The sequence below is a fragment of the Orcinus orca genome, chromosome 6, assembly GCF_937001465.1.
Source record: "Orcinus orca chromosome 6, mOrcOrc1.1, whole genome shotgun sequence".
NCBI classification, from domain to species: Eukaryota; Metazoa; Chordata; class Mammalia; order Artiodactyla; family Delphinidae; genus Orcinus; species Orcinus orca.
In genome coordinates this window covers 8,513,706-8,526,521 of record NC_064564.1, presented here as the reverse complement: position 1 = coordinate 8,526,521, position 12,816 = coordinate 8,513,706, and the positions used below count along the sequence as shown (strand labels likewise).

General features: G+C 34.3%; 1 long non-coding RNA gene across 1 annotated transcript; it reads left to right on the top strand.

Moving 5' to 3' along the window:
* The first annotated feature begins 7,470 nt into the window (after positions 1-7,470).
* LOC125964789 (uncharacterized) lies at positions 7,471-11,449 on the top strand. The gene is made up of 3 exons (XR_007478066.1): positions 7,471-8,002; positions 11,224-11,298; positions 11,399-11,449. It is a non-coding gene; the product is annotated as an uncharacterized LOC125964789 (long non-coding RNA).
* Positions 11,450-12,816: the final 1,367 nt, after the last annotated feature.

Genomic DNA, 12,816 nt, shown 5'->3' with positions numbered 1-12,816 from the left:
TTTTCCTTAAAAAAGGAAATATATATATATATATATATATATATATATATACACACACACACATATCACTTTTTCTTTTCCATTGTTCCATCAGTGGACACGTAGGTTGCTCCATGTCTTGGCTATTGTAAATAATGCTGCAGTAAACATGGGGGTGAGTCTATCTTTTAGAATTAGTGTTTTCCTTTCTTTGGATTAATACTCAGAAAACATGGAATTGCTGGATCATATGGGAGTTCTATTTTTAATTCTTTGAGGAACTTCCATACTATCTTCCATAGTGGCTGCACCAACGTACCTACCCACCGACAGTGGAGGACGGTTCCCTTTTCTCCACATCCTCGCCAATACTTGTTATTTGTTGTCTTTTAGATAATAGCCATTCTAACAATTGTGAGGTGACTTCTCATTGTGTTTTTTTTTTGGTGGGGGCGGGGTACGCTGGCCTCTCACTGTTGCGGCCTCTCCCGTTGCAGAGCACAGGCTCCGGACGTGCAGGCTCAGTGGCCATGGCTCACGGGCCCAGCCGCTCCACGGCATGTGGGATCTTCCCGGACCGGGGCACGAACCCGTGTCCCCTGCATCGTCAGGCAGACTCTCAAGCACTGCGCCACCAGGGAAGCCCTCACTGTGGTTTTGATTTGCATTTTCCTGATGATTAGTGATATGGAGCCTCTTTCCATATACCTGTTGACCAGCTGTATGTCTTCTTTGGAAAAATGTCTATTGAGATCCTCTACCTATTTTTTAATTGGATTGATTTTTTTGGTATCATTGTATGAGTTCTTTATGTATTTTGGATACTAACCCCTTATCAAATATATAATTTGCAAATATTTTCTCCCATTCAATAGGTTGCCTTTTCATTTTGTTCATGGTTTCCTTTGCTGTGCTGAAGCCTTTTAGTTTGAGGTAATACTACTTATTTCTTTTTACTTTTGTTGCCTTTGCTTGTGGTGTCAAACCAAAATATAATTGCCAAGACTGATGTCAAGGAGCTTACCACCTGTGTTTTCTTCTATGACTTTTATGGTTTCAGGTCTTATACTCAAGTTTTTAATCCATTTTGAGTTAATTTGTGTGTATGGTATAAGACAGGGATCCAGTTTCATTCTTTGGCACATGGCTGTCCCATTTAATTATTGAAGAGACTGTCCTTTCTCCATTTTGTATTCTTGGCTACTTTGTTGTAAATTAATTGATCTTATGCGTGTGATTTTTTTAATGGGGTTCTCTATTTTGATTGATTATTCTAGGTATCTGTTTTTATGCCAATAACATGCTCTTTTCATTAACATTGTGTTGTAATAGGACTTGAAATCAGAAAGTGTGATGACTCCAGCTTTGTTCATCTTTATTATTGCTTTGGCTAGTCAGTGTCTTTTTCTGATCCCATACACATTTTAAGTTTGTTTATTCTATTTCTGTGAAGAATGCCATTGGATGTTTGATACGGATTGCACTGAATCTGTAGATGGCTTTGGGTGGTGTGGACATTTAAACAGTATTCTTCCAATCCATGAGCAAAGAAAATTTTCCAGTAGTTTGTGTCTTCTTCAACTTGTTTCATCAATGTCTCATAGTTTTCAGTGCATAGCTCTTTCACCTCCTAAGTATTTTATTATTTTTGATGCAGTTGTGAGATTGTTTTCTTAAATTCTTTCTGATAGTTATTAGTGTATCAAAATGCAACAGATATTTTTATATTGATTTTATATCCTGAAGTTTTACTGAATTCATTTATTAGTTCTAACAGTTTTGGGGTAGTGTCTTTAGGGTTTTCTATACATACTGTCATGTTATCTGCAAATCATGACAGTTTTACTTCTTAATTTTTCTTTTAATATGTTAATGGATATGTGTGTCTTTGTCTTTGAATTGTTCTAATATATTTTGCTCATTTGTTACATAAACTTTGTTCCCTTCCCTCAGTTTTAAGACATATTTTTCTGTGATATGTGAATCCTAGTGTTTTTTCTCAGTTTTCACTTTGACTTGGACTTCTATTATGTTGTTTTCTTGATACATTAGGGAAAAGGCTCTTTCTTTTGTTTCCTTATTCGTGTTTCCCCCAGTAGAAAAGGATCCAGAAAAGGAAAAAGAAAATGAATGAAATTAATAAGTCATCATATCCTGTTCAGTGCTGGAGGGGAGAGAGGGAAATAAATTCTTTAAAAGCTGATATGAATTGAAGTTATAAATGAAGGAAAAGAGGACAGAAGATGGTTTTCCCTGAAAGTTGCGAAAGGTCATAGATTCAACCTAAGGTGGTTTCAGCCAGTGAGAAGGAAGATATCAGAGCAGGTCTGAAGGCATGAATAGGAGCAGGGAAAACAAATGTTGAACAACAAAAGAACACTCAGTTTTGTAACCTGCAAATTGCAGACTGTAAGCTACATTATGTATTCATCTACACAGGAAAAAGTCTAATGAAATGACACAAAAAATTAGTAAGTGTTCCTGAATAATCAAAATGCAGATAGCTTTTAAAATTTTTTTTTATTTTATATTGGATTATAGTTGATTAACAATGTTATTAGTTTCAGGTGTACATATACATGTATCTTCTCTTTTTCAAATTCTTTTCCCATTTAAGGTTATTACAGAGTATTGAGCAGAGTTCCCTGTGCTATACAGTAGGACCTTGTTGGCAATCTATTTTAAATATGGCAGTGTGTACATGTCAATCCCAAACTCCCTAACTATCCCTCCCCCCCAGTAGCCATAAGTTTGTTCTCTAAGTCAGTGAGTCTTTTCTGCTTTGTAGATAAGTTCATTTGTATCATTTTTATTTAGACTCTGCAATAAGCCATATCATATGATATTTGTCTGACTTACTTCACTTAGTATGATAATCTCCAGGTCCATCCATGTTGCTGCAAATGGCATTATTTCATTTTTCTTTTTAATGGCTGAGGGGTATTTCATTGTGTACGTATGTACCACATCTTCTTTATTCATTCATTTGTCGATGGACACTTAGATTGCTTCCATGTCTTGGCTATTGTAAAAACAGTGCTGCAGTGAACATTGTGGTGCATGTATCCTTTCCAACCATGTCTTTCTCTGGATATATGCCCAGGAGTGGGATTGCTAGATCATATGGTAGCTCTACTTTTAGTTTTTTAAGGAACCTCCATACTGTTCTCCATAGTGGCTGCACCAATTTGCATTCCCACCATCAGTGCAAGAGGGTTCCTTTTTCTCCACACCCTCTCCAGCATTTATTGTTTGCAGACTTTTTGATGATAGTCATTCTGACTGGTGTGAGGTGATACCCCATTGTGGTTTCAATTTGCATTTCTCTAATAATTAGCGATGTTGAGCATCTTTTCATGTGCCTCTTGGCCATCTGTATGTCTTCTTTGGAGAAATGTCTGTTTAGGTCTTCTGCCCATTTTTTGATTGGGTTGTTTGTTTTTTTGATATTGGGCTGCATGAGCTGTTTGTAAATTTTGGAGATGAATTCCTTGTCAGTCACATCATTTGCAAATATTTTCTCCCATTCTGCAGGCTGTCTTTTCATTTTGTTTATGGTTTCCTTTGCAGTGCAAAAGCTTTTAAGTTTAATTAGGTCCCCTTTGTTTATTTTTGGTTTTAGTTCCGTTACTCTAGGAGATGGATCAAAAAAGATGTTGCTGTGATTTATGTCAAAGAGTGTTGTGCCTGCGTTTTCCTCTAAGTCTTCCCTGAATAATCAAAATGCAGGTAGCTTTTTATTTTTCATTACTTGGCAACCTTCCCTTTAAATGAGCTTGCATCATTTAATGATCACAAAAATAGGCATCAAAATATTAGTCAAGTCAAATATAAAGCTCTAATTTAAAGGGTCTGTATGAAATATTACCGTGGTGGTGATATATTTACACAATTTATGCTAGTCACATATTCCCATGTGTTTAATAAGAATATTTTTGAAAAATTAAAATATCAAATTGGCCAAGGTGATAAATATCTTGATTCTTCCCACACACTGAAACATGAGCTTAAAACCATACAGCTATTAAAATTCATCTGATAAATTATTAAACACATTTCAAGAAGAAAGTTTGAGTTTTCTTTCAATAGACTTCAAGAAGCTAACATTAAAAATTAACTTACTAATAAGATGATTACATGTATTTAAACTTTATAATAAAGAATGCCTATGTGTATATATTCTATGTAAATTTAGTCAATGTGAAGATGTGACTCACCACTGCTTGTAGTAGTATGCCTACTGATTTGTTTCTATGTACAGTTATAAAGCCAACGTAACATACAATGGGAGTAGAAGAGTGATTGCACAGTATGTTGTAAATATATCATAAAAAAGGAAAAGGCCATAAATTATTCAATGGAGTTGTAAAAATTATTTAAAATCTATATTACCATAAATAAGCCCTCTGAAAGATGAGTTGAATATATTCTTTTTGATAAAAGATAATTTGCAAATTGCATGGTAATATGACTTCAGTACTAATCAATTCCTCATCCGAATCTAACAGTTGTCTTAATCAGTGCTGATTAAATTAGCTTAATTTTTAATAAAGATGACAGATATTTAACAGTTATGGAAATAGACAGTAAATGGTAAGGCAAAGGGTGGCTACATTATGACCAGAAGTAACCCCAACTATCTCATGTTCAAAGAATTATCTAATAACATAGAAAGGGGCTCATAATAATTAGCAGAATTCTCTGTTGGAGTCCAAACACAGTGTTAAAATAACATTTAAGACTGCAGTAATTTATATAAGATGCTTGGCAGGTGAAGAGTATATTGTGTTATAACAGAAATTATAGCAGGAATAATAAATAATATTATTTGTGTCATTCAGCCTGAAATTCTAGATACGATATTTGGAGAGTGTTAAAATGATATCTGGAAAAATGTTATTATCAAACAAGACTAGCAAGGGTAAAGTATATATAATACACGTGAATTATATATAATTCATCTGTTCTCAGTGTTTAGTGGGATGCCATATTTAATGAAACTAAAGAAGGTCAAAATTTAACAGATTTTCATTTACATATAAGTTTTATTTGGCCAGTGAGTGATTTAACACCAACCTTCCTTCGTTCTTTCTTCAGTCTCAAAACACACCTACCTGGTCCTTGGCACTGAAACATTTCACTGCTGTGCCCAACTGTGGGCATTCCTCAGGATTTGATCATAGCCTAGTGCTTTTCCCTACTGTAACCCTCTAAAAGTGAATTCCCAGGAGCCTCTCCTTTGTAAACTTGATCGTGGTTGTAATTTCACTTCTCTGTGTGGTTTATTTAATTAATGCTTGTTTTGCCCACCAAATTTAAAATCCACTGAAGCAATAACATGTCAAGTCTTCTTTACCTTTTCATCCCCATTATTTACCATAATTCCTTGTGTATATTAGAAGATCAATACCTGTTGAATGAATCTTTTTTCTTAAGTCCTTCACTTCTATTAGTGGTGCCTCAATTTTCCCATTCTCCTTTTTTGGAGAACATTTACAGTTTCTATGTTTTACTTCCCATTTGAAATTGCCTTTCAGTATTTTTGTTTTTCAAGAATGCCTGCATATACTAATCATGTAGTAGCTTTTAGTGCTCAGATATTATTGAAAATTATTCTTACTACTACTATTTTTATAACTCAAAATATCACATTTACTTCCTTAGCTTATAATACCCCTCAATCTTGGGTTGTTGCAGAGGGCTCCAAATTAGTCTTTCTCTCTCTTCCTTTACTTCATTGGCTTAAATTTGCCAAACTCATTTTATTTTATATCTCCTTCCGTTCATTCAGTGTTAACTCTGTTACTTATCAAACCACATACAAATAACCTGACTTTTAAAAGTTACATGATATCGAGTCTGCAGTATGTTACCGACCTTAAAGACCATATACTCACCCCTCACGCTTCTTCCCTGTAGAGTATGCCCTCTCCTTAATGCCATTTCTTCTTGCCTCCTGCCTTTACTTATGGTGTCCTATCAGCTCAGTGATTTGTTCTCTCTGCCATACATCTTGTTACCAAACCAAGACACTTATGAGTTACTAAAATATGTTTAAAAACCAAAACTAAATTGTAAAAATCCTTTCATGAGATTCTAGGGAATAAAAAAGTCTGAGAGTTTAAGTTAAATGTAATAAGGAGAAGCATTATATAGATGCTATTTTAATCAATATTTTAATCAAACATCCTAAAGCATAAGAGATATTATATTTATAAGCAAGCAATTACTCTTCAATCTAATAGTTTATAAATACTAAAGAAGTGACATTAGTAAATTTCATTCAGTGATGGGTATTTGGGACATGTTGCTGATGTGAATAGTTCTAATTCAAGCATGAGTTGTCTGTTAATCACATAAATGTGTTTGAAGATTTTAAAAAGTGCTCACTCTTTCAGAAATGAGTCATTTTACTGAAGTAGTAAAGAGATCCCCTTCTTGGAACTCACATGCTTCTCTGGCCCTCACCCTTTTAAAACATAAATGGTTTGTGAGAAATGCTTAAACTTGCTATAAGAAGCCTGCTTTATAAAAGAGTAATTATACTTAAATCTAAAATAAATGTTATACAATGCAAATGAACCAATTATATTTATATGCTTGGCTATCATATTTTCTTAAAGGGAATCACATCTGTCATCTATTAAAAGTGTTCTCTCTGAAACTCTAATTCAAAAAGACACATGCGCCCCTGTGTTCATTGCAGCACTATTTACAACAGCCAAGACGTGGAAGCAACCTAAATGTCCGTCTACAGATGAATGGATAAATACAATGGAATTCTACGCAGTTATAAAAAGGAATGAAATAGTGTCATTTGCAGCAGTATGGATGGACCTCGAGATTGTCATACTAACTGAAGTAAGTCAGAGAAAGACAAATACCATATGATATCGCTTATATGTGGAATCTAAAAATATGATACAAATGAACTTATTTACAAAACAGAAACAGACCCATAGACACAGAAAAAGTAATTTATGGTTGCCAAAGGGCAAGGGGGGGCAGGGATAAATTAGAGGCTTGGGATTAACTGATGCAAACTACTATACATAAAATAGATAAACGACAAGGTCCTCTTGTATAGCACACGGAACTATACTCAGTATCTTGTAATAACCTATAATGGAAGAGAATGTGGAAAAGGTATATATATTTTATATATATGTATAACTGAATCACTTTGCTGTACACCAGAAACTAACATAACATGGTAAATTAACTATATTTCAACTAGAATGAATGAATGTGTTCCCTCTGATTGAGCTCTTTGTTGAATGTCAAGTACTTCAGTTTACCAGGATTGCAGTGAAGGATCGGAAGTTATGATGCTGATCACTTACCTTGTTCGTTTACAACATTACCTTGATGCACATCAAGACTCCACTATCTCAAGTTGCAAAAAAAAAAAAATGACAGTAAACATTTTAGCAGAGTCTCTCATGAATGTCGAGGACCACACACAAATCTTCTTCATGGTGATAATAATCTTTATATTTAGTTTTATAATTCCTGACTATTTTATTATATAACTTGACATGTTCATCAAAGAAAAAATCGAAAGAAGTTAAAAGAAAGAGAACCGCTCCTGAGGAATATTTTTTCCACCACATAATTTTAAATCCTTAATCATGAATTAACTTGCTACTCTCATTTTATCTCTTTGGGGAGAGAAAGAATAAGTTATCAAGAATCACCATCATTGTTTTACACACACACACAGTGATTTTTATTTATCGTTTTTAGTTTGGATTTGTTGTTTAAGTTTATTGCTCTTCATTACTTCACGTAAAGACACTTGCCACTGGAATCATTTCTTGTTGCCTGAAATACATCCTAGACAATTTCCTTTAGTGTGGGTCTCCTGCAGTGAAATCTCCCAGTTTTTATTTATCTCAATGCCATTTTTCCTCCGAACTTGACAGATATTGTCACTGGTTACAGAATTCTAACTTGGCCATTTTTTTTCAGCAGATGGAAGACATTTTACTGTCTCTGGCTGTCAGATGTCAGTCATTTGAAGGTAATTGTTTTCTTTTGTTTTTATATTTTTCTCTTTGATTTTCTGTGAGTTCAATCAAATGTGTCTTGGTGTTCATTTTCTGTTGTCTCTTTGAAACACTGCTCTTATGTTTTATTCATTCTTGTTGGTATGTTTATATTTGAGTTTACAGTTGGTTAATTGATTCCATTAAACTAGGGTGCCTCTACCAGATAAAGGAAGCCCCATATATCTTCTGTTAATGCTTTGCATGATTTTAAAGCCCTGATTTAGTTTCTCAGAAAAGTTTAAATTCATTTTTCTGTTTTTAACATAAAAATTACAATTATGCTAGTTTATTTGCTTCCAGAAGAATCAAGATTCCAAAGATTTCCGAAAAATTGGTTATCCTCAAATTGTAACTTGAAATATGGAAGAAGACACCTTACCTACAATTCAAAATGGGGAAGTATTTCCATGAAATGTGATGAGTTAACTGTACTTTATCAGATTTATTTTTGTACTTGTTTCTTGTATTTAAAAACTTAATGTTAACATATTTGATTAGTTTTCATGATGGTTTGAATTACTTCTCCCACACTCAACATTTCTGTATGTTTTTCTAGACACCAATATGTGGAATATTATTAGCATTATATAAATTTCTGAATCAAAGACATCTGGAGGGATAGCATTCTTAGGAGGAAAAGGGCAGAACTGCCCAGAGTATAAAAATCATGTATTTCAGTTTCAGAATTCACCTTTCATTTTAATTTTTCAGTTCATCTACGTTGCTTAAGGTCATGAATATAAAATAAGTAACAGAATATAATTAGCATTTTACTATGAGTGAACAAAATTACAATTAAGTTGCATTTGCCAAAAGTGCAATGTACATTTTAGGTAGACAGTAATCAAACAACTTTTAAAATTATCCTGTTGCCTAGTTGAATATAGAGTGTAGGTTATCTATGAAAATCATAGTATATCCTGAATTAAATATGTCCCCAGTCATCACTAAAACCACTGAGGCACCTACACAGGGAATTTAAAAGAGCTTCACCAGAGACTATTCACTTGCTTCCTAAAAGAAGTACTATTTAGCCCTGGTGAGGAATAAAAAAAATTTTTTTAATCTATATCATCTGTATATTTTATGTAATCCTAAAATCCTGTTAGGATTACATCTGGCAAAGCATCCAAGGTAATTTTTTGTAGAATGTGTAATCATATAAAAATTCAGTTATTATAACCTCTTACCACACTCTTATCCCTAGATGACATTATTTCAAAACTTTCAGAGAATCAAGAATAATTTGTTCCTAAGAAAAACTGAGTATTCCAGTCTTATTCTTAATGACTCCCATATTACCAGCCAAGGGACCTTTTTCTTATTTAAATGTTCTACCTTCCTTCTTTCAACCCTTATTTCTCCACTCATATTTTTCTTTTATTTTCAGGTATCTGACATAAGAGCAGACAAGAATTTGTTTTTTAGAACTCATAGGCAAGAAACATAACCACGTTTTAAAATTTCTAAGGGAAGTTAAACCCAGTGTGAGCACTTTACATACTTAGCGTGGATATCGGGACATCTGGATTGAGCCAATCTCAGGGCCCCTACCCATTTCTACTGGATAGGAAATGATGCCAGGGGGTTTATGTTGTCAATGGGAAGAGGCCTCAGCACAGAAGCCTTTGCCACTTCTGCTACAAGAAGCTTTTGGCCTGTCCTCTGTTCTCTGCCAGCCCTTGACATCATTTAGGCACAGATTTGCCCTTCACACCAGCTTCTTCATGACAGGGAGACCATACCTCTTCTTGCTGCTTTTAATGATGCTGAGCTACTTGTCAGCTGCCTGAAGATTTTCTTTCAATAGGCCCTGGAAATTCAAAGACAGTTCCTTTGGCAATAAGAAAAGTCTTGACCCTAGAAAACCTAGGTGTGATTAGAATGTTTTTAATAGGTGAGAGATAGGAACAAGCATAACAGAAAATATTCTTTTCAGCCTTTCTGTTTCACACATATAAGGAGACAGAAATGAGTGTCTCAGTAAATTACCGTGCCACATATACAAACCATGTTTCAGGGACCAAGGATACAGATGACTGTTTCTTATTCTCCCCCATGAGTAGCTTTCTGCAAGATTGGTCCAAAGAACACAGGTGGTTTTGTATAGTCTATGAACTAGTAGTTTCAGAGAAAAAGAAAAGAATATATAATTTTTTTACATATTTCACACATTTTAAATGTAAGATTAAGTGTATTTTTCCTTATTAACAGTTGTTGCATCGCATGCCTGATTTATAAATCAATAATAACTGTTAGAGTGTATGCCATGATAATAGTTAAGAATGACTTTCTAAATTAAAAAAAAAAATCAAGACACCAATGACATTGTACATTGCAAATCAGTATGTGCTGGAGGAACTCGAGTTATGTTTTTTAAAGAAGCAGAGGAAGAAAGAAGGGTGTATACTTGATAAATGGATTTTACTGGGCCAGCAGTCTCCAGTGCATTGACTATTAAGATGCTTTATCCAATAGTGGAACAAAGGATCAACACTTTGTGCAATTTTCTAACAAAACACAGTGGACTTTCTGGTAAGCCATTTGATTTTTTTTTTTTCCTGAGAAAGTGCACAACAGTGCCTTCTGGGATAACGGTTTTTAAATTTCTCTCTATAAAAGTAGAATCCAAAACTACATAGAATTGCACTGATCCAGCAAAAACAGCTAAAGTAACATTATTGCTGAGAGAACTGCAAAGGAAAGCACCAGGTTACATTTGTTCAGAAAGAAAGTTAATTTCCAAATCCATTTTTCAAAAGATACTCTTGCAAAACACCAGTTTAATTCAGTGGGAGAGAGCACATCTCATGCATTGATGATAAACCAGATAACCTCCTGTGGGCCCAAGATCTTGGCAAGTCTGTACCTACCCTAGTAATTAGGTTCGAAAACCAATATCCCAGAGAAAAATGCAGAAGTAACTGAATTTACATTGCTAACACCCAAAGGAATGAGGACTCGTAAAAGAAATTAAATTCAGATATGGAAAAATAAAAGTATAACAATTTAAAAATATAATATAAATAAACAGTATATTTAATTTCCAAAATCCTACTGTGAACTAGAGAGTATTACCTCCATTTTACATTTGATGAAATGGAGATCAAAGATTATATTTGTTTTCTAGTTATGCATAACAAATGACCACACATTCAGTGGCTTAAACCAACACACATTTATTAACTCACAGTCTCTGTAGGTAGAGTTCCTGGCATACCATCTACCTGAATCCTCTGTGTCAGGGGCTTACTGGGATGTAATGCAGGTACAGTCAGGGATGCCCTCACATTAGAGACTCAAATGGGGATAGGTCTGCTTCCAAGATCATCCAGGTTCTTAGAGAATTCATTTCATTATGGTTGTAGGTTGAAAGTTTCAGTTTCTTGATGGAGACAATACTCAGATCCTGAGGCCACCGGCAGCTCCTTGCCATGCGACCGATAAAATGATGTAAGTTGTAGTTTTAATATGTCTATCATGAAGATCTATTCAAGTGATGATTGGCCTTTCAATTTTCCTTTTCTTTAAAATGCTTATTTTTATGTTTTGTTGATTTTTCTTTTTTTCCCTCAGTTTTATTGAGATACAATTGTTGTATAATGGTATATTCGTTTCAGGTATACAACATAATGATTTGAAATGATTACTACAATAAGTTAACATCTGTCACCTCACATGATTACAGATTTTTTGTGTGACGAGAATTTTTAAGACCTAATCTACAGTAATTTTCAAATACACAAAACAATATTGTTAACTAAAGTCATCAGACTATCACATGCCTAAAACTTATTTATCTTATAACTGGAAGTTTGTACCTTTTGAGCCCCTTCACCCATTTCCCCCACCCCTCATGTCTGACAACCACCAATTTGTTGTCTGCTTCTATAAACTCAGTGATTGTAGATTCCACATGTGAGATAATACATTGTATGTCTTCCTGTGCCTGAATTATTTACTTAGCATAATGCCCTCAAGGTCCATCCTTATTGTCAAAAATGACAGGATTTCCTTTATGGTGGAATAATATTTCATTGCATACGTGTGTGTATATATATGTGTGTGTGTGTGTGTATATATCTGCTTCATCCATAGATGGACACTTAGGTTGTTTTCATGTCTTGGCTATTTTAAATAATGTTGAAATGAATATGGGGGTATAGATATCTCTTCAAAATAGTGTTTTTGTTTCCTTCAAATGTAAACCCAGGAGTGGGATTGCTGGATTATATGGCAGTTCTATTGTTAGTTTTTTGAGGACCCTGTATACTGTTTTCCATAGTGGCTACACCAATTTACATTTCCATCAACAGTGAATAAGGGTCCCCGTTTTTCCACATCCTCACCAACGCTTGTTATCTCTTGTGTTTTTGATGATAGTCTTTCTAGCCGGTATGGGGTGATGTCTCGTTGTCGTGTTGATTTGCATTTCCCTGATGATTAGTGAAGTTGAGCATCTTTTCATGTACTGGTTGGCCGCTTGACTTCATTGAAAAATGTCTATTCAGTTCCTCTGCCCATTTTTAATCAGATTATTATTATTATTTGCTATTGAATTGTATGAGTTCTTTATACATTTTGGCTATTAACCCATATCAGATGCATGGTTTTCAAATAATTTCTCCCATTCCATAAGTTGCCTTTTCATTTTGTTGATGGTTGCCTTTGCTGTGCAGAAGCTTTTTAGCTTGAGGTTGTCTTATTTTTTGTTTTCATTGCCTTTGCTTTTGGTGTCAAACATAAAAGTCATTGCCAAGACTGACGTCAAGGACCTTACTCCTCA